Below are 26,638 nucleotides of genomic sequence, written 5' to 3'. Positions count from 1 at the left end.
AATTTAGAGAAAAAAATATATATATATTGTATATCACAATATTTTGGGGGGACAGCATCGCAATATAAAATTTTGGATATCACCCAAGAATAAAATATACCAATATGACAGTTGCATACCGTCTCCAGTAACCCACATTGATTTGAACTGCACTAGTTTACTTTTTAAGTCTTTTATCTTTTGTATCTCTTGTCTGTACTTTTGCACTTTTTAATTGTAAATCTTTTACCTTTACTGTATTTTTATCACTTTGTAAAGCACTTTGAATTGCCCCAGTGTATGAAATGTGCAATACAAATAAAGCTGCCTTGCCTTGCCTTGTCTTGCCATTGAAACATGTGTTATCTTTTTTTGTTCATGTACAGTGTGTATTTCTGCATGCTTGTAGTGCATATTCACTCGTGTGTGTGTGTGTGTGTGTGTGTGTGTGTGTGTGTGTGCCACCCTGTGTGTTTGCATGCCTTACTGTCAAAAGAGCAGGACACAGTGGGTGTGTTGGCACCAAACAGCTTGGTGGCGTCGGCCTTGGAGCCTTTCTCCTTCTCGTCTGTATCGACGCCCTGCAGAGAGAACCAGCAGCACATCAGGGAGCTTTAACCACTGGGTCCTGCGTCACACACTGCCAAATGAAAACAGGCCTCGATACTGCGGATGCGCTTGAATACCTTGAGTAAATATTTGAAAATATTTGACGTATGATGGCTCAATGGGGCTCAGATCCGGCTCATTCCTTCATCTAATCCCTCTCTCTCTCTCTCATGTTGTATTTTCTACCTACCTAGTAAAGTAGATCTTTGTAATGGCTGCTCTAAAGTCTAGATTAAAAACAAGAGGTGATCGAGACTTTGTCATCAAGGCTCTTACAGATTGAAACATACTGAGAATATTAAGATGGCTAAATCTGTATCATTTTAAAATCATTTCTTAAAACCCACTTTTATAGACTTGCTTTTATGGAATGATCTTTTATTAATTGCTCTTCACCTCCTTTTTATGTGTTGCTTTTATGTTCTTACTTTGCTTTTATGTCTCTTGCTTTGCTTACATTGCTTCTTATAGGATAGAATAGAGCTGGATTTACTCTACACTGGCATCCTTATTTTAGATTTTTTGTTTTTTCATCCAAGGCACAGAGCTGATGTTTTCACTGTCATCATCAGATTTTCTACATTTACACAGCAATAGAAAATATGAGATTTGTGTCTTACAGATAAAACGAATCATATTTGAGCCAGCAGTGTAAATCAGGCCAAAGGTATATTCTGTCCTCACCAGCGCCCCCTCCAGCTGGAAGATGGCGGCTGCTCCCAGGCGATCCTCTGGCGCCATCTTCCTCCTCCAGCGCCTCCGACGGAACGAGTCCGATGAACGCTCCTTCCTGTGGAACTTCCAGCCAATCAGAGAAGAGAACTCCCAGCCCTCCGGGTCACCGTGGTCCCGCCTCTGTGAGACAAAGATAAACATGCACCCAGAAGGCGCTGCCAGTTAATGACTATTTACTCTTTACTCAGAGCAACTGAATGAATGAATGAATGTGCTGTTGAGCATCTCTCACTTATCTAAATCACAAAACGCAGTATTCTTCTATCAAATAAATTCCGCCCACAGCAAACCACTTACAATCTGATGAACATTTAATAATGCTTTTTGATCTGTCTCTAATCTAACATTTCTATTAGATCTTTATTGGAAATTTATCTTGCATCTCCAGCCTCAATAAACTTGAGATTGAACTGTACATTTTTTTTTTACGACATGTAAATATGAATGTTGCCACAGTATTCGACAGTACAGCCATATTGCCCCATGTACGGACCTCCATAGCGGCTCCAGCAGGGGGCGCAGCTCTCCTGCGAGGCCGGATCAGCCTCCTCCTGCGGTGGACGTGGTAAACCTTCTCCCGCAGGAACCCAGGACCGAGGCTTGTCATCTGGAGGGATGGTCACCCCGTACTCCCAGCCTGGAGGACACACGCGTGCGCACACACACACACACACACACACACACAATAAGCATAAATACAGTCAGAAGAAGACAGACACACTCATTAGAAGACATGCATTTGCATACTCAGAGCACAAGCACACACACACAGAAATCAATTTTACACAATAATTACTGACTGAACAGCTTACTAAGTTACACAAGAACACATGACATGGCAACCACAACCCTTGGAAATAGACACACATGCAGTGTACATACTGTAAATGTAAATGTAGTATTTGCACATAAGATAAGATAGCAGTAATATTGAGAATATTTAGGAGGAAAAAAAATTCATTTACAATTGTCTCATTATGTTTTGGATGCAAGAACATTTGGGAATTTATTTGTATGAGAATCTACCTTGTGAATTTACTGAATTTTAAGGAGGAGTGTCAATCAGGAACCCAGGAAAACCAGGGAAAATCTGGAGTTGCAAATATTTGATAAAATTTCATAAACTTCAATCCCATACTCCCCCATTTCTAAATTAACCAGATAAACTGGGAAACAAACTGCTTGAAAGACTTCTATGGCTCTAGCCTGTAGCGGTTTAGATGAACGGCCGGACCTTGATCATCCACGGCTCGGTTGTCGTCCACGGTCCACTCGTCCTCCCAGCTCCACCCTGGAGGACAGTCAAACTCTCCGGGGCTCTGGCTCTTCTCCCCATTCTGTACAACAACAACACCTCAGTTAGCTGCACACATTCACTCATGTTCTTTACCTGATTATTCCTATTCATACATTGGGCGGAGGGCAGAGAGACACACCAAATAGGTCTATGAAACCAAACCCCTTAATTTTATACCTGAAATGTCCTTAATTTCTCCATTATATAAACATTAATTATCCATAGCTTTAAAAAAGTAAGGGTTAGTAGCCTATCATGCATTTTTAAGGGATTTATTCATGGGTTGATTCATAGAGGCACTAGTAATTAAGGGATTTTCTATCTCTTTTGTGCATGGTTTACAAGGTTATTAATGAGTTATTAATGGAAAGTTCCTGTCTTCCTGAATTTTTCATTATATTAGCAAGTAAGCAGTCAAAAATGAAGGGGGTGTTTAAGGGGGTTCAATGGGGTCTTCTCCATTAATAACACCCTTTTCATGAACTAAGGGGTGAATTAATGTAAATTAATGTAAATGTAAGGTTATTTTAAACCCAGGCAAACACAGGGAGAACATGCAAACTCCACAAAGAAAGGGCCGGAAATCAAAACCGGGCCCCTGTTACTGTAAGGCAAGAGTGCTAATCACTGACCCACCATGCCAGTTCCTTACAGCAGGTATTAATGTTTGGTAATTGTGGGAAAATAAGTAAATGAGTAACTGAGATGAGCGAATGTGAAAGTATGTGAGAGCATGAGTGTGTTATACTGTATTTCTGTATGTGCGTGTGAAAAGGACAAAGAAAAAGAGAGACTTTGTGTGTGTGTGTCTGATATGTTTACACTGCACTCTATTTGCATGCGAGTGTGTTGCTCTCACCACATCGGTGAAGGGCTCGGAGGCCGCCTTCCACTCTCCACCAGGGAAGCGAGTCTCGTTTTGGAACACCTCGTCCATGAATTCAGTGTGTCCTGCGTCTGCCTCTGTCAACAGACTGAAACACAGGGGCAGACATAGTATCTGTGTGTGAAATATGGAAACACATATTTTCCAAAGAGGTTAAGTAGAGGTTCTGTGTGACAGTGGTGTAGTGAGTAGGGAGGCTGCCCTTCAACTAAAGGTCTATTATAGGTGGGGAAAATAGAATTTCCTTATGGGAAGTTAGGGCAGTGTGAGAGAGAAGGGAAGGGTTGCATGTTTTTACAATAACTATGTTTACATGCAGGGAGTAACCTGTCTATTAGCCATGCTACTGATTAACCTGTTTATATTAAACTTTAATATCCTTGATAACCAATCAATAGAACACTCCTGTCACTTGCTGCCTCTCCCTCTTTGACTGATCAATAGTAGCTTACTTCTCATGAATGTGAAAGAAATGATGACCCCACTAGTATAATATTTTCCATATGACTCATGGACGTTGTTGAGGAAGAAATGGAAAAGTACCTATAAACAGAACTGTGAGAAACACACAAGATGTTACTTTTAGAGTTTAATCTTCTAATGGTGAAGCAAATTCAGTATTCTTGAGTTTTAGGCACTTAATATGTAACCTTTGACCCATATCTACACCTTAAGTGAGCATATAGGAACATTGCTTAGTATAGGTACTTTTCCATTTCTTCCTCAACAACATCATGCACAGCTGTTATAGTTGCAGCTTGAGAAGGGCTCACTCCTAGAAATTTACTGCTGATGCCAGTACCAAATACCCAACAATGATGCATGAAAGTTGAACTGATGGAAGGCAGTGGCTATGCTTCAGTTTACAGATGTAGACTGGAAAGAAAACATTTGCATGTCACAGGCCTTATTTGTCAAGTTGTGCAGCATTATGAAGCCTATAATGAAGCCTGGCCATCCCACTGTGTACTGAACAGCACTTGCTATCGGAGTCCTATATAACTAAGGGAGCTGCAGGGATTGTTGTGTTGAGTTTGCACAGACAGTGAAAACCAATCATGAAAGGAGTAAGATGTGCTACATGCAGCAGTAACCTGTTTAATATTGTAATAAGCCAGGCTTCTGGACCGGGTTTCTCATAATCAAAGAAAGATTTTACCCGAGTCATGACATTTACATTTGTCAACCCAAAACCAGGTTACTTGAGGTGAGGGAGCGCCGTTTGGTGAACAAACTATGGAGGCACAACTCAACAACTGTCAGGCACTAGCAGTGAGGAGGCAGTCACTATAAAATGCATAATTTCACTTGGTAATTGGAACGGTGATCAGATGATCGAACTGTTAAACTAGTTAGCCAAAGATTGACTCCTCTCATCAGCATCGGCTCTGCCAACTGAAATCTGGGAGAAGGCAAGGCTGCACATGGATGAGGCGGTAGGGGGAGATCACCAATCATCTTGTTGAATAGTAAGGTTGAAGTAAGTTCCTTACTTCAACCTTAATTAGATTTGCAAACTGAATTTGGCCCCTGCTGCCCATGTTTTGGTTTGTGGGAAAAGTGTTGCTCCAAGGGTAAATAATTTCAGCTAGCTGGCGCACACTGGTATTTTGTCATTAAATCATGGTCAGTGGCATGAGAGGAATGTAAACAGTAGACTTAGCCCACTTCCTCTGCTTCAGTCCACACAGGCAGAATCATGTGTGTTCAGTGCAAAACACATTCAACCAATATCACCACCATCAATCCAATTTAATACCTTCCCTTAGCCTTATCAGAAGCCAGGTTCCTGTACACAAGATACAGCAGTCAGTAAGCCAAGCAAAGTTCACCTTTCCAGTCTTTTCCATTTTCTTGGGGCAGTAACACAATTTAGATTTAAAACAAACTCATGCTTTCCTCTGGTATATTAAATAGTCCCAAACCTGAAATGTCACCATCACATCACAAGTTCTTTCTCTTGGTCAAATGGTTGATATTTTAGAAAAGACTATAGTTGCAAACTGGTTCAATCATCTTCAATCTTACTCACCCTCTCTCTGGGTCGATGAACCAGTCGGCCTCCCACTCCCATCCTCTGGGTGGCAGGAAGTACTCCTGCTTCAGCTTCAGCTTGCCCGTCACATCTGAGTACTTGTGGCGCCCCACCAGTCCTGTGGTCCCCCACTTTCCAAACACCTGGGCCTGGTTCTCATACTGCAATGCAAAGGAATGCATGTGTTTGGTTTTAGGTGATGCCGGCAGGTTGCTGGCTCTGAATAAATATCTAATTAAACACAAGTTACATTATGTACCTTAGAACATCTGTAAAAAAAAAAAACAATCATCAGGAATTATTACATGGAAAATTACTACTTCAAAGATTCAAAAACATATTTGTGAGCTTTACAAAACCTTCAGCATTTTCCTGCGATACTTAATAAGCATAATGAAGAAGTAAAATGTTTAATTCTGTCAGTAAGAAATAGAAAACGGACTCCTGCTCTGTTATGGCTGTTCTCTTTGAGAGCAACGTACCAGCTCAGCAAAGACGCTGAACGTTCCTTCGGAGAAGGAGTTGAACTTCTTCTCATGTGCAGAGAGACCGAGCCACATGTTGACTCTGATCTGCACCGGCACCTTCAAGCCCTTGTTCTTGTCCATGGGGTACTGAGGAGGAACATAATCACACAAACATCATGATTTCAGAGAAACGGAGGATAGTGCTGCCTTTCAGCACTCAGAATCTCATAGCAAAATATCGGACTGCTAAATCTGAACGCAAAATCTTTTATTCAACCATAAGCTGTTGAGACAAAATGCTAATCTCCATCAAATTTGCACTACTTTCCAAGACTTTTTCAGTGATGACTTGACGGCTGCTGTATACCTGCATGAAGACGGTCTGTGTCTTGCCACAGTGCTGTCCACAGGCCTGATCACTGTATGTGGAGTAGAGGACCTGGTGCGCTGGGATGCGACTGTATGCCACCCTCTTCTCACCTCTCAGCATCCAGATGATCACGTCCGGCATGCTGTTCTGGGGCTGGAAACACAGATGATAACACATAATACATGCAATGTGACTGAATGCAGTGCTACTAAGCAAGCAAAATGAACATAATGCAAGTAACACAAAGCACCACAGTATTGGTGCATTACAGTTCAGTGCTACCGCGTTTCCAAACAGCATGTGAATACCACACAACCTCAATACAATAACTGACTGTATTATAATGCAATAATAATCACTATCTAATCTAAATCTCTAAATCCAAAACCTCTTTAAAAATAAAGTCATGCTAGTTTAAGTCTAAGCTTAACCCTGAAACTGGCTCAGAATGTTCCATCTTTACAACAAAATTGTTAATGTTAATTTTATTCAGTGTAAAAATTAACAATATGCTAGCAGAGTTAATTTTGCACTTTTAGATAGTTTTGAACAGCCGCCCCAGAGCCATATCAGCTCTGTGAGTGGACAAACAACTCTGCAATCAACACTTGTCAACTCTAAATAATTACCACTGAAAAATCAATACTTATTAACACTGGAAGATGTGCTTGTTGTGTTCGTACCTCCTCAGCCAGCAGCTTCAGTTTGTCCAGCCATGCCTCGATGTCTGGCAGAGTGTCCCTGATCTCTCTGGCCTCCTCCCTCATGCGTCTGGCTCCCTCCCTGATGGTGGCCATGGCGCTGTCCCGCAGCTTCTTGATCTGGATGTCCAAGGCTGTCAGGTTGGGTCGGCCCTCCAGCTCGGGGGTCGGGAGACTGGAAGACAGCGGAGAGACGAGGTGGGGGGTCAGTTCAGTCGAATCAAAATGAAAACTGGGATTATGCATCTGATACACCCTCTCCTGTCTGTGCCACTGTTTCACAATTTTTGTCTAAATCAGACCAGTGGTGTCCGATTTATTACTTTATCAATTGAAAAAAAAATCTTTTCACAATATTATCAAGCTGGGGCATTTGCTATATTATTGTGCAATCCTGTCATATTTCCTAGAACCATTATCATTTTCATCAATTTCCCCTCTTTGCACAATAGAGCTCATCTTGCATTATTATAAGAGCACCATATCCAATTCTTACCTTTCTAGGTCTTCAATGAGCTGATCGAGCAACTTCAGCCACACCTCAGCTAGCTGGTTGTCGGTGACTTTAGCCAAGATGGCGGTTTTAAATGTGTCCAGGTTAGCTTGCTGTGACAGGAACAGAACATGGGTGGGGATTTAAACAGATGCAGAGTACATGCAGCACCCCAGCAGTCCTGATGTCGTCATCTCACAACCATGAGCCTGGCTGCCACACTGGCACAAGCTCACACACGCATCAAACATCAATACCAACCATTTAACTCCCGGCAGTCGATTATAAACTCTGATTCAAATTTAATTAATCATCCCAACTCTCGGAGAAAAGTCTCAGTTTTGCAAGTAACAAAGGATGAAGCTATCTTACCAGGCGATGAGTGATGTTGAGGACGATGTTGACAGCGTTCAGGCGATGGCTGATGTCTTCCCAGAATGAAGTGACCACAACCACTGGCTTAGTGTCGGCCCAGGGCAGGTAGTAGTAGTGGTTACCTAGTCAAATTATACACAAATAAATAAGCCAAATCTGTTATTTTAAACGGATGGTCTGGTCCTGTACATAGCAAGAGACAAATTCCTGTCGTGGATAGAGGATCAATTCCCACCCATGCTAAAACTGCATGCACTCATGGTTCTGTAAGGCGTGACGGATAAAAGAGTCTTTTAAATGGCATGTTTGTTTTTTGCACTCATTGTAAAATGTTCTGGATTAAAGTGTTAGCAAATGCCTAAACCATGTAAACCTTTTGGCTAGTGAGAGTAGCTTGTAAAATTATCTTTAGTGAGATTTGAAAAGAGAACAGAACAAAAATAACATTGTATATCTTGTTTTCAGTGATAAGTTGTATGCCAAAGTCATTGATTTCAGTGTATTACCTATTCACACACCCCATTTGCTACAATGGTCTTCCTTAAAAAAAACATAAGGAAAATAAGTTATCCTAAAAGTTTCCCAAGACAGATTGTAGTTTTATTACTCACCATCGAATACAGCACAGCTGTACTGGGTGGTGGAGGCCAACGGCTTGCAGGTGGTGTCCAGTTTGTTGCCATAGTTACCGATGCTGACCTCAAACTGGATTGGTTCGCCAGGTTCCTGGATCATGCTGGCGCTGTGGAAGACTGCACACAGACAGTACTTCCTCCTCCGCTGGTACTTCTGATGTAGGGAAGGAAACAAGGATGGAGGAAGAGAAGAAGGGAGAGAGAGAAGGGGATGGAGTGGAAATCAATCATTTAACAGCTGGAATTCAATAGAACTCCTCATACAAGACTGTTATTACAATTCATGATGAAAGTTTGGGAGGAAAGGGAAGTTGGACACACCCAGTCATCCAATCACTGCACTCTCATTCGGTTACATCACCGACTGTGCAGCTCTCCATCTGAATTCCCTCGCTTTCTGCATCCCACCATGTCCCCAATCTCTTCCCAAGCCACATCAGTATCTCCTCTCCATTCTCCTCTCCAGTTACTTCACATACAGAGCAGTGGGAGTGTTTTGGCACAACGTCAAACTGCATTTTCTCAGGGCTGACTTCACCTTTTTGAGTCACAGCCAAAGAAGTTGCACAATCATTTTGTGTCATACTGCCATACGTCATTCTTCTCACTCCTGACACCCGATGAAAAAAATCAGTGGGTGGCAGGTCCTTCTCCTTTCTATATTTTGTTACAGCTTGCCAAGCCCCACTAGGGAATCTGAAACAGTCTACTTTCAAGCAAAGACCCAAGACCCATCTCTACATTTTGTCATATCCCAAGCCCCTGATCCTCTCCCATCAAAACAACCACAACCAAAACGGTGCTCTATGTTGTTGTCTGTACCTTGTCTATTCCTTTCACTTATCTTTCTTTTAACTGAACTTCTTTTATTTTACCCTCTGAGAAGTCTGTTGAGAGCATGATGTAAGCACTTTGAACTCCAATAACTTTGAAACTGTTATTCCAGTCTTAATATGCGAATCTTGTACATGTGAAACCCCACTGAGGTCAAACTTAACCTCACTTGTCAGGCATGAATAAATAGTCACTGTACCTGGGCCACCAGGATGTCATCACTGGAGATGCCGTCTACTGTCTTGTCCGCTTTGCCCTCCAGCTTAGTGGAGAGCTCGACTAGGATCCTGCCCCTGTACGCCACCCCCTGCCCCTGTGCAAAGACAACACAGCGATCAGCAGGTTAACAATGCTGTGAGATGCTGAAAAACCATTAAAGGAGATACAGAAGTGAACTAGAAGGGGAGAAAACAGCGAGAAGGGAAGAGGTACACTACCAGTCAAATGTTTGGACACACCTGATTGAATGTCCTATGTTTTTCATTCTCTTAAAGCCATTTTGATTAGTTTCTTAGACAAATATAAATAGTGAAGTTGATCCTATGTATGAATTTCTTTCCAAAGCCTTTGCCTTTCCATCAAGGCAAAGGGCAGCTACTTTAAAGAATCTAAAATATAAGATAGATTTGTTTAACACTTTTTTTGGTCACTGCATAATTCCATTTGTGTTATTTCATAGTTTTGATGTCTTTACTATTATTTTTAAAATGTGGAGAGTAGTAAAAATAAAGAAAAACGTGGTGTGTCCAAACTTTTGACTGGTAGTGTAAGTTTAAATTTTAAGTGACTGATAAGACACTGACCGCTAAATTTGCACTCCTCCACGGTGCTTTTGCTTAAGCTCACAAAGCAGGGATCGTAGATTAGAAGAAAGTAAAACATGCAAATCTAATCTAGAACAAGTGTAAAACCAATACCTTGCCGTAGTTGAGATCCTCATAGGGGTCTGGCAGGCCGGTGAACTCTCTGGGGCTGCCGTACAGGTTGACGTAGCAGGGCCCAAAGGCCGGCAGGAAACCCACCTCCGACTCCCCTGTGTTAGCTGGGGAGGGAGATTGATGGTTACAGATTTAGCCTCTTTATGATTAGACTCGAGCTAAGCTTAGCAAAGCTATAATGTTAGTAGGTCAATGTTGCTGTATTTGGGGAGGAGGTGATGGACGGACTGAGGCATAACAGTGAATGCGGGTCACAGGATGGGTAAGCAAGTGGCGGACACGACGACAACACAATTAGGCATTAAACATTTAAAATCTAGGTAATACTGATGTCAAAACAGCACAACGCAGCTTGTACGCAGCAACGCACACACACACACACAGTATTAGCCTTGTACACAGTGGTCGGGTGCACACAGCATGCTTATTGTGTCACATCCCATGCACATGCCACACAGAGCAAAAAAGAGCACAGGTGAACCTTCATATGACGCCATTTCCCCATTTCCCGCATGTTCCTCTATTCCAGGAGAAAAAGGACAAGGCAAGTACCATTTAGTAGAAATAGGCACACAAGTGTTAACAATTGTTTTCAATTGTAAAATCTAGTTTTTCCACACATAAAGTCATACAACGCTGAATATCTCAGGTTATATATCTTGGTGAAATGCAGATTATCAACTCGAAAAAAAGAGTTGGACATAAACATATGGATACATACTTTTCAGTTTTTCACAAGTGATCCAGCATTATTAGGCATTTGATTCCAAGACAAATTAAAATTTTCAGTTATTCCTCATTCTGGTACACAATGCAGCAACTTTACTACTTGTGATTTTGCTGTTTTTCACAGTTTAGTTTGCTGAATTCTACTTCTGCTCCAATAAGCATATATACCTTCTATCTCTCCACCGGAGGAGGCTATCTTGGCCAGGTTCAGGTATGTGGTGCCAATAGCATCATTTCTGGTCAAACGATCCCTGCAATCACACATGCAAACATTAGACTTAGCATATACACTGAGATAGCACTACTCATATTCTTAACTGTTAAATAACATGCAAATTCCATTATGTGTGGGTAAAATGTTATACCCTAAATTTTCACTGGCTCTGTTCACTGTTCATTGCTGTTCATGCTTAAACTTTTTAGGTTTCAACAGTGCAGAGAGTGGCTCCAGGATCTGAGTGCTTTTTCAACACCTTCTGAGGGACACCTAGTTTTTCTAACCTTTCCACTGCCCTTATTTCCCCTTAGCCTTCCTGGACACGAGTTATTATGACTGTTAGCTCGCTCACAAACAATACTGAAATGAGTTCTGGATAAGATGGTGCCAACAGGATCCCAGAGCGTGTTATGGAGGGGAAGGGAGCGGCCAGTACAGCCTGAGTCATAAGCTACGACAGTATTCTCATGTGGTTGGTAATGGGGCATGGGAACACACACACACACACACACACACACACACACACACACAAACACTAACACACACACGCACTCTACTGACCACACTCCAGAGATATTGTGGTACAGTTTCCAAACCATAAATAACTCTTCTATAGTTGCAGAGAACAACTTTTCTTCTTTGCATTCCTTCCTTCTAGAATACAAAATGCGACCGGCTAAAGTTGTACAGCTAAATGAGTTTCTTGTTTGACTTACCAATCAAAGACTGTCAGTTTGATGCGCTCACACATGGAGGGGAACTATAGCAGAGGATGAAAGAATCAGGTTAACCCCTTGCACCACTGTATGACATGTCAATGTCTCATATTCTGCATCTGCTCATTTCAACGTTTCATTGAAGCTATAGCTGCTTGTATTGAGTGAAATATTCAAACCCAAGGTACCATTTTTATATGGCTGCAACATTACATCAAATGGAAAAAATCTAGATGTCTTGTGCATCATTTTATTCACATTTCCCTGTAACATAGTATGACATGTTTGGGATCTTTGGAAACCTTGGCATCTTGACAATAATTTAAAGTAAAGTTCTTTGGGTTTGAACAAAGCTTGCCTGCGAAACATGTTTCTAATGATGGTCCTGCATGCAGCACTCGACTGAAAATGTATTTGTTGATTCCTATCATACCTTGGTGCCAATTCAGAATACAGCTATCTGTAACTTGGGACTTCTTACCTTGACTTGAAGGTTCAGCACTTGGTTCCACTCGGGGTTAGCGTTCTTCTCAATGGTCTGGGTACACAGCTGCACAGACAGCAAAAACCACACATCAGCTTCACCGCATAAATGTTAGATAATATAACGTTCAGCTTAATAATCTACACTGTTGCTACAGCGGGAGAGTTCAACAGGAACCTTTTTGCCAGCGAAGCGAGCTTCTAGGAAGGGATCCACCAGGTTCTTCTTGTTTTGGTCTCCTCCAAAAATTTCTTTCATCGACTGGACAAACGCATCGTCCACTGAAATGAGAAATCAACGGAGGAACGGAGCCCTTTAGTGATTTCATTAGCAATCCACAGTGTGAGAATACAGAAGCACAACATGGGTATATTGTCTGATTTTAGCAGTTTTGACAGTCATGAAATGTGGATAATTAAGTCTCAACAAACCAAACAATGAATTGGCAATACTGTACTGCTGCCAGCCTGCAAATAACTGTTATTTTTTGTGTGTGTATCTATGATTTTGTGTGTACTGTACCAGTTAAATGACCATTTCCTTCCATAACTATTGATCTACTACTCGTCTTACTCTGGGGAATGTCCTCAGCCCTGAACACCTTGAGTGACAGAGTGGCCCATCGCAGAGTCACACCGGCCGGCAGAAGCAGGTTACTCTCTATGTCATCCTGGTCGTCATTAGCCTCCCTCTTCTCCACCTATGGGAGACAGAAAGAGAGAGAGAAAGAGAGAGAGAGAGAGAAAGAGAGAAGCATTACCCACATATTTACATGAGAAAAGAGGAAGCAGCTGAGCTCGAGCCAGTAAAGGTCATCAGCTTTCGGTCGGTCGTACCGGTGGCTCGTCCCCGGTCCCCACTAAGAAGAGGCTGACTTTGAGGTAACCCTTCGCCCCGGAGCTGGAGTCATCCGGGTCATTCAGCAGGAGCCACTTCCTCATGATGCTGTGGGCTGCAATACGACACACACACACACAAACAAATACACACAGAGTCCATAAAAACACATACAACACAATCAGGTGGTACGTACAGGTAAACAGAGAGCAAAGGCTTTCACAAAAACAGACACGTGACACCTTTCTATACATCTGCACGCATATGTGCACACATGAATGTGCACACACACACACACACACACACACACACACACACACACACACACACACAATCCTCTCCCAAGGTTATGATAAACTAAAACTTAATTGAAAACCAGGTGTTAAAAATTTTTCTAAATTGAAATAAAAACAAAAACAAGACGGTGAAATATAGTAAAACTGAACTAAAACTATCTTGTCTACTTGTAACTAAAACAGGTGAAATGTTTTCAGTTCAGTAACTATAATAACCCTGTCCCCTCCACACATAAACAAACACAACAATAGCCTCCTTTGAGCAAATGAAAATGACACACAGAGCATGCAAATCCAGTTTGTGGTTCTGCGACAAGCTCACCAGGTTCATCATAGACATAACCAACGTCCAGCTGTGAGAGAAAACAAGAAGAGATCAGCGGATTGATATGAACACATTCACTGCATTATGTGCCACTATGTCGAATGGATAAAAAGAGATAAAGTACCTTGAATTCCCCCATGAGACTGTCTGCTCTGAGAGAAAAGGAATTATACACCTGCAGAGAAGAGTCAATGTAAGAGTCAATGTACTGTGATGTAGGCAACATCTTTATCGAGTGGATAGGAATACAAAAGACAGATCTACTTACTCGAATGCTGATGTATTGATCAAACAGATCCGATGGTAGCATGTGAACGTTGTAAAAGAACATCTGCAAAAACAGAAGATTATTCAAAATTTGTAAGAGCATAGAGAACAGCAAAAAGCTGGAAGTAGACGCCTCAAACACAAACTGACACTGTACTTTTGAATAGCTGAAGCCTAAACTTGGTCAAATTCTTTTAGTGTGCATCTAATGAAATCTGAAGGAACACATTTTGATCTGATCCCAAGTCTGTGTAGTCTGTAGTGTGAACTGAACACAGTGATGACTGAGTAAAGTGAGGGTGTACCTCATCAAAGAAGGGGTTGTTTCCCCTCTTGATCCTCGTCCTGTGGGTCTGCCCGCACACATTCACCTTCACCACTGGTTTGATGTTGTTGCCAGGCAACTGACGAGCCTCAATGATCCGGACCCGGATCTGAAACAGAGAAAGCATGAATCTGTATGAATGAATGTATGTTTTTCATCAGAGAGTGAAAATCTGTACGAGAGAACTTGACTTGGACCAAGAGCACCTCAGTCTTTTTAATATTTGCGCTACAGCCTTAGAGATATTGCATTTAGCTAAACTTAACTGTTGTGCCAAAACATTTTCCCCCTAAAAATGTCTTTCCCCTGCCACCATGTCTTCACCTTCATTTCATGTTGGGGAAGAAAACAACAAAATCATTTCAATTTTTGTGGATTGTTTTCCGATCGTTGGCTTTTCAAACGGTAAAACAAAACATTTCCCAGCATTACAAAGAGGGAAAGCAGCCTACATAGTTGCTTTGTAATGAATAGAGATCAGGCTTGTTTGTCATCTTTTCATCATTAATTCTACAAGGAAGTGGTCAGGCTAAACATTAGGCTACTTGTCATTTATTAAGTCATTTATTACCTTGTGCAGTGGCAAAACACCACCACCGAGGACACACCGCCTGGGGAAAATAACTTTTTTATGGGATAAATATTGCGGCACAACACTAAGACACTCACCTGGAAGTCCTGGGGCTTGTTGGCTAGCGGGTGCCGACTTTTTGCCCTCCTGGCCAGCCGCTGGTTGAGGTGAGCAGCCTGGCCGGTGGGGGAGGGGCCCCCTGCAGAGCCACTCTGGCCCCCATCCGTCACGTTCTCGTCCCCCTCCTCGCCACCTCCAGCTAACGAACAGAAGGGCCAAATTATCAGAGATTAAATACTTGATAAAACACCAAATGGTACTAGGAGTTTCCCTCACTCTAAATAGTTTGAACCATATCCTGCTTGATCAAACTACTGTACAAGTGATTTTGAGAGCATGGCATGAAGACATGAACTAATCTGATTAACCTCTACCAGTAAACCTTCACTGCATGCTACTTTATCATTAAGGGTCGCATAAACATACCGGCATCCCCTGTGGCATCTCCTCCCTGAGGGTCATTTGGGTTCAGATTGGCATTGGGTGGAGGATCGTAGCCAATCACAAGGTTGATTGTAGCCTAGAAGGAAAATGATTGGCTGGTCTATCATTTCATGATATTGTGCTTATCACACTGGTATTTATCCACATTAAAATCCACAATAGGGACAATATCTGGAAATTTATATTGGTAGAAGAAACAGAAGAAACTTACTCCAATATTCTGACCGCTTTCACTGACCAAAGGAACATTTTTGGACGGCAGTGACCTCACTTGACCTGTGGCAAGGTCTCTCAAAGGGATTTTGGTTGACCCAAGGAATCTGCCAGGGAAACATGGCAAGGAAACATTAGATAGAGGAACAGATCCATATTTAATTTCAGAAAGATGACTGACTGGGTTATGCACTGGGGTGAAATTCCTTTGAGAATTACATTTCTGCAGAGATTTCCTAATTTGATCAGGAGAAACTTCACGCTGCCAAACTCTAGTTAGCCAACATATCAGCAAGTGGACATTGAATTTATGGACCGCACAGAGGGAAAATGCCCTGTGTATGCTGAATAAAGTCACATCCACAAAAGAGGCATGAGGATGGGACTCCACCCAGAGCTAACAAACCCTGCCCGCTCAGACAAACTGAACACACCCATGGACCAGGACTCAGTCAACACTGCACAGAAGCTACCAGCCACAGATTTGTATTCTGTTGACATCACCTGCGATGTGACCGTCCTCACTGAAGGGAAGAGAAGATAACATGTTCTTTCAGGGTTCATTTGGGAGTCACTTGAATCCCAGTTGGAGGGGTTCAAATTGGCCCCCTGCTACTTTTCTACGGGTCAATGAGGGGTCAACAGAAAACACTGATCTGGGGACTGCATGACTCACACCGTTGCCTGGGGAAATGTACTGCATTACCAACTGGAATTAAGGAATTAAGGAGTTTTCTGCAATAGGCAATGCGTGTATTCATTGCCTATTGCAGAAAACTCCTTAATTCCTTGCATGCCTTCATACTAGATGGAAAACAAGACATTGACTTCAGCTAGGACTGAGAATTGCTGAGAAATTTCTGATACCAACAGTGCGATCTGTGCCTTGAATTCAATACCTAATACCCAATATTTTTAATCCAAACATTGGGTAAATGAAAACATTTCAACACATTTTTCTATAAAGCTGTTTACCTTTGCAAATGAATGCATGCCAAACCTTTTCCTAAGTAAATTACACCATTGCCTTGTCTGTAAAATCTAGTAATCATTAAGGTTTTAAGTACCATCTAATGAATCAAATGGTTGATGAGAAGATGCCATGATGCAGTTCAGGATGCGGTGCTGCCTGGGTGGCGGCATTATCACATGGAGAGAGTGGAGGAAGTTTGGACTAACTTTGGTAGAGGAGGCTGAAATATAAACGACCACATTCCCTTGGTTTGCTCTTTCTAAAATAACACACTGATAAAATGTGGGAAAGTGTACGGCTACGTGTCGTCTGACTAATATTAATACTGTCTGAAGCAGATGGTAGTAATGAGATATTGTGGCCAGGGCTGAATGTGTGAGTTGGACTTAGTATCGCATTGCATTATTTCAACTTTACTTTCATTATTAAGTATAACCTAATCTCCGGCAGTCTTTTCTAGCATTATGGAATCAGTGCAAGTTGAAATGTGGTTGGAATGGTTATGAGTTGGACAGCAATGGTCAGTGCAAACTGTACTGAAGTTTCTGTTGCTGTGATTTTGAAGCGAACTGACCAAATTCCAGGGAGGCATTTTATATTTAAGGGAGTCCTTGGCAAAATGTTGCAGCCTGGAAACACGATTAGAAGCCTGGATATTTCAAATGTCAGCTATGTTTTGGCTAGATAAAATAGTGAACATTGTACTGTGTCCGAGGTCATAAAGTGTAGCTAATGGAATGTAGAGCACATCATGTAAAATTTATCATCCTGGGTCATTCTTTGGGCGGATGGAGTAATAATGTCTTGGCAGCGTTCCTGAGACAGGGATTCTCCAAACATACGACTCACACAGTCACTCAGTATCGACCCTCTGCCCAATAACAACCATTGAAAGCTTTGATACAACCAGGACTGTCCGGAAATTAAAGCCTTTGAGTTTCAGGTTTAATGTGCAGTACATGGTAACACGTTATTCGGACAGTCCAATGTTGATACACAACTATCATGTGATAAAAATGATATGAACAAAATTTAAAGAGTGTAGGACCATAGATGCTACTGACCGATTTTGGTGGTAATCGGTCAAACGGTGTAGGAGGAAATGTTAAAAATTTGTTTTTCAAATAATTCAAAATATCTCAAAAATGTTCCAGGCGGACCTTGAGTGTCCCTATGTCATATTTATAGAGTACGGTTAGGTGGACATGTGTACTAAGTTCCATGTAAATTGGACAAACGGTGTGGGAGATACAGCCTTTTAAACTTTTTATTTTTGACCTTTAATTACAGCACCACCATCAGGCCGATTATAACCTTAAATACATCAAAATCAGTGGATTTCTTCCTCTAGGGGTCATCAATATCCATACCAAATTTTAAAAGATGTTATAAAAACTGTTCAAGTTATCGCGTTCACACAAAGGATCGGTGGCGGGTGGGGTGAATCCATAAATAATAATATTGCTGGGAGGACAAGGGATGGAGTATTATCATCTTGGCAGCGTTCAGACCTGTGCACCAGCTGAGGCAAGGATTCTCCAAAGATTCAGTGACTGTATAAACTTGGTATGCAGCCTCATAAATCTGTTGGGATGCCCAGAAATCTGTAGCCTTGTTTCCCCAAGGGCATCTTAGCAATAATGTGATCTTTTTCCATTCACGTATTATGGGACTTTGAGTTCAGAGAAGGCTGCTCTGTCATTTTAAAAGGGGAGTGTGGATGGTTTTTCATAGTTTAAGTTGGGTCCAGACTTTTCAATGGCAATCCATTAGGTATAGGAAGGTTGGTTGTTAAGTTAGTTGACCTGATGTATTCTGACATGTTTTAATTTCGCATTACATCTCTAGTTTAACTGTATTCTGATAATGAATTCAAATATGCTAGAAGTGCATGACTGTGTAGTGATACTTGCAATGATACTGCCCTAAACAGCAAACTTGTGAGACTAATTATGGCCCAGAACTGTATATGTTGTGACCGAAGTAGGAAGGATCTTGCTCCTGTTTGACCAAAACACAGACAGCCTTCACATTGTTTCAAAGGAGGGAAAAATGGCTCTCCAACCCTCCAGCCCTCCACACAAACAGCAGCAGGACAGACCCAAAACAGACTGTGTGACCATTGTCAAGGCCTAGTGAGTCACCGAGAAACATCCCTCCACTGATGAGCAAGTCCCCACGTCCAAGCGGAGCGGAAACATTCACCCACAGGAACGGTGAAATCATGTGTGTGGAGTTATTATTGGATAGAGATAGATAAAGTTTCTCCCCCTGTTTAGGATGTGAAAGCCTTCTATAGCCAGTGTAACAGAATCCGATGCTCCCAATGCGTCACCAAAGAGTTGTCATTGGACACAAACAAGTTTACCCTTTCACTTATTGTTCTTGTTTCCTGGTATGAAGAAATGTTGGCAAGTCCCAGCCAAGTAACTAGGATCACCCATCTGTGAGGGGAGGGAACGACTTTCAGCGCAAGCAGCCTAGATTTCCTTGGCTGCATTTCAGTTCAGAAAGTTGCTCCCTCCCCCTGTCATCATCGCTCATTTCCCTTCACAGATCTGTTAAGATGGAGGAGAGTGATGAGATCAGTGAAGTTTTATAACATTCGTCTCAGATCTGTGAAGAGGGTGTGAACAGGGACGGAGGCGTGGTGCAGCTTTATCAGCGATGGCGCGCTTCCCTGATCATCGCTGTTACATCCTATTTATCTGTACTGTTTTCAGCGCCTTGAGGCTATAAAGCACACGATTATTTCATTAGTCAACAACGTGTATTTGAGCGTTATTCTGAAACGGCAACATTAAACCAAAGCTATTGCTGAACAGATGCAACAAGCTCAATGCTCTGACTCACTGATGTTTTGACTCTGCTCTTTATTACTTAAGATGAGAAATGACACAATGACTCTGAGGTTTGAGTGCAGATTATTAGATTTAAATGAAGATCTTCAGCCCCCAAAAATATCTGTACAGAATAAGATTATATTTAATGAAGTGGTCATTTGACTGGCATTTCTGGGTCATCCAAAATATTACCATGCAAAAAGTCTGCAGCCTTGTAAAAAATTTTTCCTCCCTAGAGTTTTTTCCCCCCGTAGTCATTTTTCCAGAGTTTACTTCAATAGGAAAACTAGTCTGAAAAATATGTTCTGTACCGGTAGCATGCAAAGTAGGTGCAAACCAGGAATGACAGTTCACACTGTTGGGTTTCTGTCACCTCATTTCACAATAGAAGTTTTTGACTGCAACTTAAACATTTTATTGAATTACCTCCATCTAAATACTACTACTGCCCTGAAAAGAGGGTAAGGTATGTATATTAAGTTCTTTACCTCTTCATCTCATGTCTGAAAAAACCTTCAAATTAAAGCAGACAGTCTGAACCTTAACCTCAGTCAATGTGTCATTTCCCATCCAGAGAATAAGAGTAAGGAAAGGAAACATCATTTTGTCCCAGTTTAAACACTTGAGGCTCACTGTGGTTAGGAATCAGATTCTCAAGTCAAATCTTATGATCAAGACTGCGCTGTGATTAACACAGAGGCCTTTCTTAAGTCCTTCTCTGGGCCGGTCAAGGCAATTTCTTCCTAAAATTCAATCAGTCCAGAAGGCAGAGGGTTTCAACTTTTTTCCCTCTTCAGTTGCCACGACGACAGCAAGTACCACAACAGCGCCTGGAAAACTATTTGAGGGAGAGAGGAGAAGTCCCTCTCTGCTCCCCATGTTCAGATCATTAGGGAGTGTGTCAGCCGGGCCAGCCCAGTGGAAAACTTTACTCAATTTACATAGCCTGCACTCATGGGCTGGAGACACACACACACACACACACACACACACACACACACACACACACACACACACACACATTTGAAAAGCACCGCCCTCAGTTATGACTCTGCCATGCGCTAGAGAAACTTTAACTAGGTAAAGCATTCACACTTTAACAGAAAAACTTATGTAGTCCGCTTGACATATTTCATAAGAAAGTTCTGGTGTTGTATGCTTTGTTTTCTCAGTGTAGACAAGACTTTGATCGCTATAATTAGTGAAGCCTTGGAAACATTCTCAGTGGTTTTGTCTAGATTGGTCCCATATGTGATTCAGGCTTTATTTGGAAGTAAACACTAACCAATCGTCTTTGAAATCGGTCTGGAGCAACACAGCAACTCTTTGCATTACAACATCACTGTTGCGCTTTCCCATTACATAATATTAGAACAATTCATACCTAATAATTAATAGTTAATCACAATTTAACAACAAGAGCCATGATCCTGAAGTCTCCCACCATTTCCCTTAAGGACTGAGGAAACTGCAATATAGAGTTTGGCAAGTAACCTCCACATATCATATTTCCAAGACCCTCTCCCTCTCAGGCAGATTTTTTCCCCTTTCCTCCGTCAGACAAGAGTGCCATACAACTCCCACAGAGAGAAAACAAACAGCGATTCATCCCTCCATTGTTGCCCAACCAGGATCACTCATCCTACACAAGCCAAGCAAGTCCCAGCATGGTGAGCGAGCAGGGTGTGGAGGAGAGAGAGAGGCTGGGAGGCAAGACAAGCAGCTGTTGTATTAGCAACAGCTCAAATACTGGGTTACTGTGCTTATATCTGACTTATCATTTTCCTTGTATATTACTGTGTCAAAGTCGATAACAATGTGTATCATAATCAGTGGGTGGCGGCCTTTGGCATGTGCTAATGGTTATTTTGCAGCAAGGTACTGCACTTTACAAAGAGACTTGTCTTAACAGCAGCTTGTGTTGGACTGCCTGTGCTGTAGATGAATCACTCTTGAAATGAATCAAGACGTGATAGATCCATGCAAATGAAAAATGCTCTTTTAGGATTGCTGGTTGCTGGTTTACCGTAACACACACACATGCTCACACGTGCACACATACACACAAACACACACACACACACACACACACACAACTCAGCTACATTCTCGTCTGATTGAAGATAACGCAGCCCTAAAGCCTAGACGGTCTCCGTTTGGACAAGAAAAAGTTTGCACTGTGATTCAGTGAGGTGGGGCAGACCGTGTTTCTCTTTCGTCACTGCAATCCCTCTGTTGCACAGCGTAAAGACAAAGCTAACAGGGAGCCGGGTTTGTGCACGGGGCCACACTTACTTATCTTTCCCAAGAGTTTCATAGTCTTTCACAATCACGTCTATGTAGGAGGAAGAGTCCAGCGCCGTGCCCTTCAAGTCAAACTCGAGCACCTGGAAGGCGATGGGATGGGAGACACACAGACCGTCAGTTATGGAAACTAATTATAATATTGCCAAGAAAGAGATATTTCATCCAGCCAATGAGATGAGTCTTTAATTAAATGTAACCTGTGTGAGTGAAATGAATAGTGATTTGCCAACTCAAGCATGTACAACACAGCATATCACTCAATCATTTACTTCATTTCCACAATCGTTGACTATTGACATGGTAAATAAGAGATACCAGAAAGAGAGAGAGATCAGTGTAGTCTATGGCAATCGTGTGATGACTATGAGTTAAACATAAATCAATTACTCCCACTGTACTGCATGAGGTGATCTAATCCACCTTTGATCAAAGTGAATCAGGCAGGTAATACAGAGCTAAACTGAATATATCATCAAGGTGAAGATGGAGCCTAATCCCCACTTTTATTTACTGTTATCTGTGTAAGCACTCTCCTTTGTGTGTGTGTGTGTGTGTGTGTGTGTGTGTGTGTGTGTGTGTGTGTGTGTGTGTGTGTAAACAAAAGAAGGTTTACCTCATTCCATACGGGATTCAGCTCACTGTCAATTGATTTTGTCTTCTTCTTCTCATCTGAAAGTGAAGTTGATTTTGGTGAAAATTCATTGGAAAGCGTTTTCAGTTTCTCATTGGCTCACTGAGTTGCCATTTAACCTCAGTCACTTCACAAAAAACTCCCACTTCCTCTTCACAATGAAACAACTCAGGTGTTTGATTTCTAGCAACGTGGCATAAATGAAGAAGGGTTAACCTACCTAAACTCAGCTTACCCACTTTTTTAGGCTGACATACATATATTTATTATATGAAATTCATACATCATACTAAGTAGTATCAAACTGTTGTATGCTTTATGGAGATAGGCTTTTTAGGAGAATCCTATCTAAACTGGCACATTTCTGCATGATGGTCAATGGGATCTTGGTGTCAGCGGGCTGCAGTTCCTGCCTTTGCAACATAAAGGAAAAGAGCAAAGGAAAACAGCCACACCTGAAGCTGAGGAGACTCTGGCACAAAGTTACAGCTGGGAGCAACTAGGGCTGATTGCCAACATCATCAAACCTGCTTATTCAGGAGGAAATACCATGTTGACAGGACGGCGTGTCTCTTCTCACTCAGTTATGTCATTTCATTTGAGCTACTAATCCCTCAAATTCCTAAAGTCTCTTTGCATTTCCATTAGCCTATACCTACTCCTTTCTTTTCTTTTAGCCTGTACTCCTGCTTATTTCTTCTTCCGTACAGATGCTACTAACAAATCCCACCCAGGACCCCACCTTGCTAGCTGTCCTTTGCATATGGAAATATGTTTAGAAGGAGGCAATGATGATAATTATTATTCTCATTTTCAGAAAGTGATGCCCAAAGTGTACAGCCTTGAGTTGGACTAGACTGACTAAAACATGGATAGCCTAACATTCCTGAAAGCTGTGTGAACTATGTAGGATAATGGTTATCTTACCAGTTAATGCAATAGGCAAGATATGGAAGAAGAACCACAGCAACCCCATAATAGTTTTTTGAATGATAGCCTACTATAAATACCACAGCAAAACTACAAATCCCTTATTAAAGTGACACCACGAGATAAAAAATACCATCAAGTACAATAAGGTCACTATAAACTCACTTTTGAAGACACAGACACACTTTGAGTCACTTTAGGAATACTCTAAGTGAATTTTCCTTATAGGGAAGTTGGAGTTGAAGCTCTGAACTTCATGTCTTACCTTTAAAAATTACAGATGTAATCGGATCAGGACTTCCAACCTTCTTCTTAGGGAGGCCTTTAGCGGATTCTACTACAACCCGCAACATTGTAAACAAAAAAACCCCAAAACAAATCAGTGAAGTTTCAAAATGGAAGTGATAAGTCTAGACTAAACCTGGACCGTCGTGCTGTAGCATCCTCACCGCCCCATCACTGAAGCCAGCGGGACAGAGCGAAGGAAATATATTCCCCAGTTCCCTGTGTGAGAATGAAGGGAAGTGAGGGCGGATCACGGGTGTGTAATTATCCTGACTGGCAGTGAGCTGCTGCTGCTGCCATCCTGTGAGAGGCTGACCCGAGCTGGACAAACACACACTCCAGCAGACAGGAGAGGAAACGAGTTCACAGCAAAATGCCCTTTTTTTTTTAAGTGAATAAATCAAAGAACTATTGCAAAGAGGATACCATACAAAGGATGCGGTATAAAAATCTCAGCAAAACAATAATCTACATAAAAAAAGTCCTCCAGCAATACTAGGAATATTATAGGAATGTTATGGTGATAAAGTGGGCTATGGTAGCATAACGTATGATAAGGTCACTCTAAACCTGTTCCTAAGAGTAATGTAGGGAATAGAGTATTATCTGTTGTCCTGATTTTTTGAAAAAAAAAAAAAAAAAAAAAAAAACTACCAGCATGCCTTTCTAAGCAGTTAGTAGTAAGTTTCAGGTTGTCTACTGATTTTTACATTTAATCAAACTTGCCCTGTATGTTAATTATAGCCAAGACAATCCACCCGAGTTCCCAAATCTAAAATAAACCACTCATTGGGTTTCAGTTCATCTTCTCATCACACGGGTCAAATGTCTTGCTTTGGCTCCATCTAGTGGCTCTGTAGAGCAACAACATGTCGCATCGCACTGATGGGACTGTTTATTTTAAATATGCTAAGGACTGCAAAACTCCTTGGATTAAAGCGTCCACTAAATGGCATAATGGCATAGCTAAAGCGAAAGAAAAAAAAAGTTCATATATGTAAAATATATGGAGGAAATGTATGCCAATATTACAAAAAAATGGCCACAATCAATTCATTTACATACCTGGTACAGAAATAAATTTGACATATAATATTTAAATATGCCTTATCCTATGTTATATCATCCAAGAGTGTATTCTGAAATATGAGTTTATCCTCTGATATATTATTTATTAATATATTGACATTACACCGATATTTATATTGTCTGCATGATGCAATCTTGCTGTCTTTGAGGATACTTGTTGCTGTCTTTGTTTTGCTTTATATTGTTTTATAGTTCTCAATCCTTGTCCTCAGCACCCAGAGTCCTGCTGGTTTTCTCTGTAGCATCTAATCAGGGACTGAATTACACCTGGGACACCTAACCAGCTAATAGGATAGAAAAAAACACAGGAGTAGAGCAGTACTCTGGTATCAGGACTGAAGATCACTGATTTATATATTTCTCAATCTGTCTACATTGCTTTGCATTATATTGTATTTTCAAAGACTATTTCATCCCCTCATCTTCCTCTGGGACAGCAGCTTAATGTGAATTCATCTCAGCAAAACATATTTTAAAATATATTATTATCCACTTTGGTACACCAGTTCTTAATGTGCTGGAAGTGTCCCACAGCGATCCATGCTGAGTCGACAGGGTGAGCTCTTCCCGGGGGGAGGGGTCCTTAAGGCCACACGTGAAGGTCAGAAACCAAAGCACACACACCAAAAGGTGACGTGAGGTAACACAAGTATGCAGGTGACTGGGAATGGGACCGCCTGTACTGGTCCCAACAGAGCTGACACCCCCACCACCACCAGCCCCCACCTCCGGCTCCTGATTTGGCCCAGTCTGCAGCCACAGAAACACACACAGACACACACACACAAACAAACACACTATTTAACAACAATCCAAATACACAGGGCTAAAAATACAGTGCCAATACCATTTTAGCCAATCAGACAATTTAGATTTAGTTCAAAATGAACGAAAGTGGTGAATCATCTCCCATCAAATCCTCATCTTGAAATCATGTTTTAACACAGATATATGCCAAAAAAAAAGCAAGATGTCTAGTTTTTGTACAGCTGTTTATCTAAATCTATATGGGACATTGAGTTTTCTGAGACACAAAATGTGCTGGCATAGGCCAGTTAGCTGTTGTTATTGGTCGACTGATTACACACACACACACACACACACACACACACACACACACACACACACACTCCGTGGGGTAGTTACTCATAAACAGATAAAGTGGCTTGGGTTCTGCAGGATAATTGCTTTGGGTCAGTGGTTCAGTGTCTCTTGGCCATTACTGGCCATTGCATCATAGCCAGAGGCTATGAGCCACCTGTAGCCAACTGCACAGTTCACCGGTGTGATTAGGTCTAATATTAGATATGGCTGTATAAGGTGCAAGGAATTGCCCAGTAGACCATGTTTCACTGGGACTGGGTTACCTCCAATAAACATACTGGGAGGCCACTCTGGATAGCTCACACCCGTCATCGAAACTAACGTGGGTTGCCTGGCAATCATTAAACTACATTAGATAGGAAGGTCTGAATTAAAAGGTGAAAGAATATGACAAAGCCGCATCACTTTGTTGTTGTTACTCTTTTTGACCTGAGATTATCTGTTTACACAGGGGAAATAAGGGCTGATTCTTCAAGGACTGCTGCATGGTCATTATCAGTTAGGTGTTAACAGCCAAAATGTCCATGTGTGAAACTTAATGATCTAACTCTCCCGGGCTCGGACTAACTTAGCCACTTTAAATGATTAACCCACAGAGGATTCGTCTGCTGGGCTTGTGGCTCCGTGACCCCCGGCAG

At 41.7% G+C, this 26,638-nt stretch overlaps 1 pseudogene; it reads right to left on the bottom strand.

Moving 5' to 3' along the window:
* The window catches only part of LOC139666898 (myoferlin-like), a 35,644-nt pseudogene extending 11,622 nt beyond the window's left edge, over positions 1-24,022 (bottom strand).
* Between the last annotated feature and the right edge of the window lie 2,616 nt (positions 24,023-26,638).

Source organism: Centroberyx affinis, unplaced genomic scaffold (assembly GCF_046629955.1).
Source record: "Centroberyx affinis isolate AG114_WGS23_722 - 3 ecotype Tasmania unplaced genomic scaffold, CSIRO-AGI_Caff_v1 ptg005190l_1, whole genome shotgun sequence".
In the NCBI taxonomy this organism is placed as follows: domain Eukaryota; kingdom Metazoa; phylum Chordata; class Actinopteri; order Beryciformes; family Berycidae; genus Centroberyx; species Centroberyx affinis.
Note: the sequence above shows the minus strand (reverse complement) of the source record. Positions and strands in the feature narration are given on the sequence as shown.